Below are 7,934 nucleotides of genomic sequence, written 5' to 3' on the forward strand. Positions count from 1 at the left end.
CCTGACTTCAGGCGTTTTAGAAGAATGTGCCTACTTCAACAGCAGTTAAATTTCAAAGGAAAGGTGCCAGAAAGTGAAGGAGAACGTGCTTGGAAATGTTGCCAGGCAGGAAGGCTGCACGACATTTATCTGAGTTGAGGTCACCAACTGCTTCACGCTTTTCTGTTTTCCCTATTACTGTTTCTACATAAAATTCCAAAGGTTTTTTTTTTTTTCCACCATGACAGCATTAGAGAGGCAGTGGCCCTCGGTAGGTAAAGAGGAGCCATTGGTAGCTCAGGGGCACTGTGAGTGAGAACTGAAGGGGAAGGTATTAACGCTTGGAGGAGGAAAAACAGGATACTGCAGATGGTTGCAGAGGAAGGGGCCCGAGGCATGAGCGAGCATATCTCAAAGAGAAGCCCAAGAGATTCCTTTGAGGGGTATAAGCAACATGGAATCAGGTAGCGAGGAGACTGCCCAAGTTTCCATTTCTCTGGGAGTTATGTCATATTGAAGCTAAATCGACTGCGCGACTTAATGCGTTTCTAACTACTTCTCATGGCAATAAAGAGAGCAGATCTCCGCCTCGGAATCCTCAACGGGTAAGTCTCTGGGTAGGCATTTAGTAAAGCTGTTTTTATTTTTAAATAAAATAAAATATGATCTTGAGGAGTGTTGTTGGTTTCTGATTTTTAATGATAACATTGTTTCTCTTAAGATCCACCCAGTTAAGTAAAAGGAAACAGGTCAGAAGACAATCCTAGGCAATGCACATGACTGTAGCAACTAAGTGCAGAAAGATTTCAGAGAGTTCTCTGCCAAATATTGAGGTCGGGAAACGCTGATAACACCTGCATGACGCTCACACCTGAACTTAAACCAGATACGGGAGTGGGGCATGCATGGACAAGGGAAGGTGTAAAGAGGAGGTCCAAACCTGTCTCTGGTGGACCGAACTCTGCACAGACAGATCTACAGCAGAACAAAGGGGTGTGGCCACCTGCAGAGTTTGCAAACTCCGGTGACACATCTCTTAGGAAACTGCTTACCGACTCTGCCCACTCTGCCTACTGGATTGCCAAGTCTGGACATTTCCCTCTCAGCATCCTGGCTGAGGCAGTGCTTGGGGATTCTCCCATCCTTTACTGATTGTTAGACATAGTTTCTAGTTATGTAAGAAAAGGCTATTCCTGTAAGACACCGGGAAATTTACATACAATACGATGTACATTTTAGTAAATAATGATAATAAAATACAACAATATGATCTTGGTTAATGCAGAGGTCATCAATACTTGGGCATATAATAATACTTTGGAGTCAAGGTATGAGAATTGTTTCTACTGATGTATAAAACGTTGAGTTCAACAAATATTTATTAAACCATTGTCCTGGGAACTGTGCTAGGTAGGTATTACAGAAACATAGAAAGAACCGCTCTCTTCCTGCAAGGCATCCACAGATGTGGAAAGCAAACCTGAACTGTGCATTGCCTATGAAATTTGTCATAGCTCATGAAGCAATTTCACTTGAATGACTTAGTTCCTACCGAAACGTTGTAAGACTTTCCAGACGGAAACTGATACTTCGCTGAGTGGTGGGACGTGCCCCAGGCTGTAATAGCAGCACCAGTACCAGAGAAAAGTCTTGAACCCAGAATTCCTTCGCACTGGCATACAAGGTGAGTCCTCCTGGATTGCTGCAGACACAATGAATGACAGGGGGCAAGTCAGTGTTCCTGTTGTTCTTACCGCTAGCAAACACGATGCCAACATCTACACCACATTGGGAGTGAACAGTAAGACTTCACTGTGGACTTAGAAGACATGGACACATGAGAGTGTTGTGAACCACTTTTTTTTTTTTTTTTTTTTTTGGTTTTTCGAGACAGGGTTTCTCTGTGGCTTTGGAGCCTGTCCTGGAACTAGCTCTGTAGACCAGGCTGGTCTCGAACTCACAGAGATCTGCCTGCCTCTGCCTCCCAAGTGCTGGGATTAAAGGCGTGCGCCACCACCGCCCGGCTGAACCACTTTATAACAGTTTCACAGCTTAGACAACATGAATAAATCCACTAATATATGAATTACAAAAATTGATTCAAGAAGAAACAAAACTTGAATGATCAATACTAATTAAAGGAATTAAATTCAGAGCCAGGCATTGTGGTGCCTACTATTAATCCCAGTGGTTGGAAGGCTGAGGTAGGAGGGACTGAGTTTGAGGTCAGTTTGGGCTGTGAAGTAAATTCAAGTCCACCCTACACTACATAGCAAGACCCTGTATCAAACAAACAAATACATAAATTCTTAGAAAGCAGTCTCCCACAAAGAAACTCCATGTCTAGGGGAGACCATAATTTCTCTGATTCTAAAACCAGGCAAAGTCATAAGGAGAAAATAAAATTATGTTACATTATAACATAGACATAAACTTGCAGCATGTCTTAAGTAGGGTGTTTATTTATTTCTATGATAAAACACCATGGCCAAAGCAGCTTGGAAAGGAAGGGGATTCTTTTACCTTACAGCTGGAGAGAAGGATCATTAGTGGAGAGAACTAATTGTTCTTGAAGAGCACCTGGGTTCAATTCTGAGCTCCCATAATTCCAGTTCCAGGGTATCTAATGCCCTCGACAGGCTCCAAGCATGGACAGAGTTCACAAACATACATGTTAGCAAAACACCATACACATAAAACAAATGTCTTCAACATTCAAAAATATACCATTTGCATTGAAATGCATCAAAATATCAAAGCACATCAAATATCAAGAGAAAAAAACTCTAAGAAGAGACTCACTAAGCCTCTACACAGAAACTACAAAATATTATTTCTACAGCTAAGGAAAATCCAAATAAAGAAAGATACCAGGATAGTGTATTAGTAAACAAAACTCAGGAGGTAAAATATTGGAATGATGTCATCTCCCCCAGATTCATCTACAGAGTCAAACAAAACCATAGAAAAATCTTTCTATGTGCATTCGAAAGTTGTTTCGAGTGGAAGTCGGGGGCCTCGGCACTAAGCAAGGCAATTTGGGAAAATGGGTTTGTAAGGTCCAAGCTCACTAGCTTAAATAATTGACTTACAGTAACAGTTTTGAATAGGAATTGGGAGAGACACAAAATATATATCAATGAAACAAAACCCTTCTCAGGAACAGGCTCCCAGCCCTAGCTGTGAGAACAATGATGATTTGTCTTTTATAAATTGCTGTTAGATTCATTTTTACACAGAGAAAAATGGATTAGATGAATTTTAAACCAAAAGTTAGAGAAAGAAAATAAAACTTCTAGAACAAGACATATAATATATTCATGTCTTTGTAGTAGGCAAGCATTTCTTAAGCAAAAATCCTTGGTTCTCCAAACTTAAGTTGGAAAATATCCAAAAATTATTGATTCAGAAAATCTGTAGAAATCATTAGAAGAGTAAAAGACAAGCCAGGGAAAAAAAGGGATAAATATGGAAATGTAATAAAGAATTTGTGTCATAGGAAGAAGAGAACAAGTTGACCGAAAGACAGGTAGGAGTAGGCTTGGGCAGTCATGAAGTCCAAATGCCCATTTCATGATGTGGAACAGGCTTAGCTTCTTGAGAGCGTGGGAAACGGACATTAAAAGCACATGGCATACCATCATTTCCCCACCACAGGGCCAGCTATTTTTTTAAATACAGGTATGTTATGTATGCACGGACGAAAGTGTGTGAGGATGTGTGTGCACATTTGTGTGTTCCCATGTGCACATGCGTGGGGAGACCAGAGGACAAGCTCGGGTGTCATTCTCAGGAATACTGTCCACCTCCTTTGAGACAGGGTTTCTCCTTTGGCTTGGAGCTCACCAAGTAGACTAGGTTGCTGACCAAGGGGTCCCAGAGATCCTTGTGTCTCTGCCTCCCCAGCATTGGGATTACAGAGCTGACTCTGCCCCTTGCTGGCCCTAAGGTAGCCAGATCCCTGACCCCCAGCAAGGAAGAGCTGGCCCTCTTCCTAATAGGAGAGCTGCCCCCCAACACTCTTCCCTACACCCCCACCCCAGCACTTGGAAAACATGGCTGGTCCCAGTGACCCAACTGACCAGCTCAGCTAGCACCCAAACACACATCCAGGGCTTTGAGATGATGCTCCCCAACATCTACCTTATCTCTGACCTGCTGTAGGGCTGAAGGTTCTGGTCCCACAGAACCACAGCCACAGGATCTCCATAACTGTCACAATGGCAGGATATCTGAGAGGAGTCTCGGTGCGGGTCCAGTATCATTGGTGTATCGGAAGCCACAGACCTTGAAACTGACCAACAACACATTACACAGTGAACATTTGCAGGTAAAGCTGTCTGGACCAAAGGGTCTACTGCATGGTACAGAGCAGCTCCCAGTGCCACCAAGACAAATGAAGAGACAATGGAGAGGCGAGAAAGATGGAGCAAAGTGGATTTTTTTTGTTGTTGTTTGTTTGTTTTTGTTCTTTGTTTTTTAATTATCATTCTTCTTTTTACTTTATCTTTATTATTTCTTTTTTAGTTTTCCTTTGGGTGGGGGGGTTGCTACAAGGGTGAAGGGCAGATATGGAGGGACTGGGAAGTGAGTGGGATTGGGGTGCATGATGTGAATTTCCCAAAGAATCAATAAAAAATAATGTGTTAAAAACCAAAAATAACAGCAACAACCAAAGGCCAAGTATACGCTACCATGTCCGGTATCTTACATGGGTGCTAGGGACAGAACTCTGACCTCACATGTTTATAAAAGCAGTCTACGAACTGATCCATCTCCGCAGCCCCCCAGCTAATCTTCTAAAGTCGGAGAATACAGGTCAGGTCCTGGTGGGAACAGACCGACGCCTTCCAGTGTGCACTTGGGAAGGTTTATTCTGCTTTCCAAAATTCACTTGAGAAGCCATTTAGAGGTGTGGGGATGCCAGAGGCAAGAGGAATAATTACGCTCCCAAAGCATCAATTTTTCTGCCAAAGAGCCTGGAAATGGAGTGGCAGAGCCACCATTATTCATGGTGATTTATTATGTGCCCGCGCCATTACAGCCAATGTCATCCTCGCCACCACCACAGGTGAGTCAGCACAGGGCCTGCCTGAGGCAGGCAGGGGCATTATCTGTGTGTACGTGATTGTCAGAGGGAGCCTTAGCACACAGCTGTCAGCCAAGAATGATCCCTGACTCAGTGAACGTGAGTGAGGCCCTTCGTTCTCATCCAAGGGTTTACGAGAAGTGTCCCACAACACCCTCTGCTCATAAAGCACTGAGGAAGCTGTAGAAGCAGGGAGCTCTGGGTGTTGGGGAGCACAGTCCCACATATATACAATAATGGCATGTGTAAGATTGCTCGGGCAGACCTAATTACAATAGTTAGCAGCTACCAGAAGCAATGCAAAGGTTTGTCTGCTGCATAAGGGGACATAAATTGCAGCTTGTTTATACAATGGAAACTCATGACGCACGAAGACAACGTAGATAAATTACTCATATATATTTATGGATTGAAAGAAGTCAAAACCAAAGATAGAAAAATTGAAATATGTTAATGATGAGTAGGAAAATGGGAATGTACCCGTAGGGTTATTTGGCCACATGCCTAGAACAGGAAGTTCAAACCCCCACAAGATACTACCGGTAACTGCAGAAGACATCTAGTGGCATGCACATCGCATTGACTCAGCAAAGAGAGAGGTTCCCATCCCGCCTTCCTCAGTCTCCTCTTTACATTTGACTGGAGGAAAGAAAAACAGATAAGAGGAATGATGGGGAGACAAGAGAAGAGAGAGATGTAACCAGTGGAGCACCCCACAGCTTTCAGTCTTCCGTGTGCAGAGTGTTGTGTTACTGAGCTGATTGTTTTTTCACAATTCCCTTTTAAGCTATAAGAGAAGCAAGAAAGATATGCAAAGTACAAGTCTTGTGTTCTGTTTCATAAATGTGCAGGAATACAAAGGAATTAGAACATGGAAGCCCAGCACATACATGGAACATCATATAATGGCATAAGAAGCTTTTATGTGATGTTGTGGGCAAGACCATCCCTGAAGCATCAATGACGTGAGACAGAGAACTGTATGTGACCAGATACATCTTTGCGGGGTGCGGGGGGTGGGGGGGGAGCTTGAAAGATATAGGCAGAAAGATGCAGTCTCCTAGTTTCCCACCTAATACTTGTCCATTTTTTAGTTAGTAAGGTAAAAATGAACAACCCGATTTTATTTGAGATGTGTGTGGTTGACTCCATTTATTCTCACAGCTAGGTCTGACCACATCACTGGTGTCTAGCCAGTTAGTTATACACACAATGCTGCACAGGGTCCCAGGAAGACAGCAGACTTGTCTGGACATTGCATCTCCATTTCTGTTTTCTGAATTATGGACATGACGTCTGGTATCCTGTCATCTGCTTTCAGCCACAAGCCTGCTCATCTCAGTTGTAGAGCAGAAAAAAAGCTGGGGATGTTGGCAGAAAGCTTCTATGTAGACCCCAGGCTGCTTTTCTTTAAACTTCTTTTCCTCAGAGAAAAATAGAACCTGTGTACTCACAGCTATTCAAATGATGTTAGTGCTAGCTAACCTAGGCCAAAAAAAATTAACTTCCTGTCCTGCTATTAAAACAGATAAAACGATATGTTGACTTAAGCCAAGCCATGAGAGCCAAGTAAGCTGGGCATGATAGCGTACATTTGTAGACCCAATACTGAGGGAGGAGAGACAGGAGGACCTGGGGGGCTTGTTGGTCAGACCTCCAAGCCAAATAGGTGAGCTCCAGGGTCTGTGAGAGACCCTGTCTCAAAATAACAAGGAGGAGGGTAACTGAGGATGACAACTGACACTGACCTCTGACCTCCCATGTAGACACATAAACACACACACACACACACACACACACACACACACACACACACACCTAAATAAAATCAAATTATAAGCCGGGCAGTGGTGGCCTACACCTTTAATCCCAGTACTTGGGAGGCAGAGGTAGCCATATTTCTGCATTCCAGTTCAAGGCCGGCCTGGTCTACAGAGCGAGTTCCAGGACAGCCAGGGCTTCACAGTGAAACCTTTTCTCAAAAAAAAAATATCTATACATACATACATGTGTATATATATATATACATATATAGCAAATACATTTTATATATATTAAATAAGTTATATTTAAACAATATTAATAAAGACTACAGGTTGCATGCCCTTGGAATGATTTCCATCTGCCCTGTCTTCCCAGAAAACAACTAGATAAAACCTGAGATTGAGCATCTCTTCCTGACACCACATTCCCTGACCTGATGCTGCTGACTCCAGTCCGACCTGGGAGGTAGCAATTAATGGGGTATTTATCAGAGATTATGTATCAAGGCCATTTTTGTTCAATCCTCCCTCCCTTCCTCCCTCCCTCCCTCCTTTTCTTTCTTCCTTCTGTCCTTCCTTTCTTTGTTCCCTCCAGAGAGCTTGCTGGCAAACATTTGTACCACAGTAGCACTGAGGGGCCTGAATGCTACCCCTCGAGATAATGTTTGTAAGACAGACATGCTGGGAGGAAGCCAAATGTCCATCATCAGGGAGAGTGTTAAATGAACCCCAGGGACAGCCATACACTGTTGGATTCTACAAGCATGGGAAGGAACGAGGAAGAGACCTCCAGAACAAGGGCTGCACTGAGCAGGGATAAGCAGAAGGAGGAATGAGGAAGAATTCTCCACTGTGAGCAGGCACTAAGCTGCATTGTTCAAGAAGAAAGGCAAGCCCAGGGCAGGGCTCCTAAAATGCCACCTGTGTGGAATCACCAGAGGGGGTGTCAATGGAAGGGCCTGTCTGTATTTTCTAAGACAGAAGACAGGCCAACCAAAGCCTCACACAAAGTGAACTAATTGCTACCTGCCCTGGGAGGGAAGGAATGGGGGGGGGGAGAAGAAGAAGAAGAAGAAGAAGAAGAAGAAGAAGAAGAAGAAGAA

The sequence above is a fragment of the Microtus ochrogaster genome, chromosome 8, assembly GCF_000317375.1.
Source record: "Microtus ochrogaster isolate Prairie Vole_2 chromosome 8, MicOch1.0, whole genome shotgun sequence".
Lineage (NCBI taxonomy): Eukaryota > Metazoa > Chordata > Mammalia > Rodentia > Cricetidae > Microtus > Microtus ochrogaster.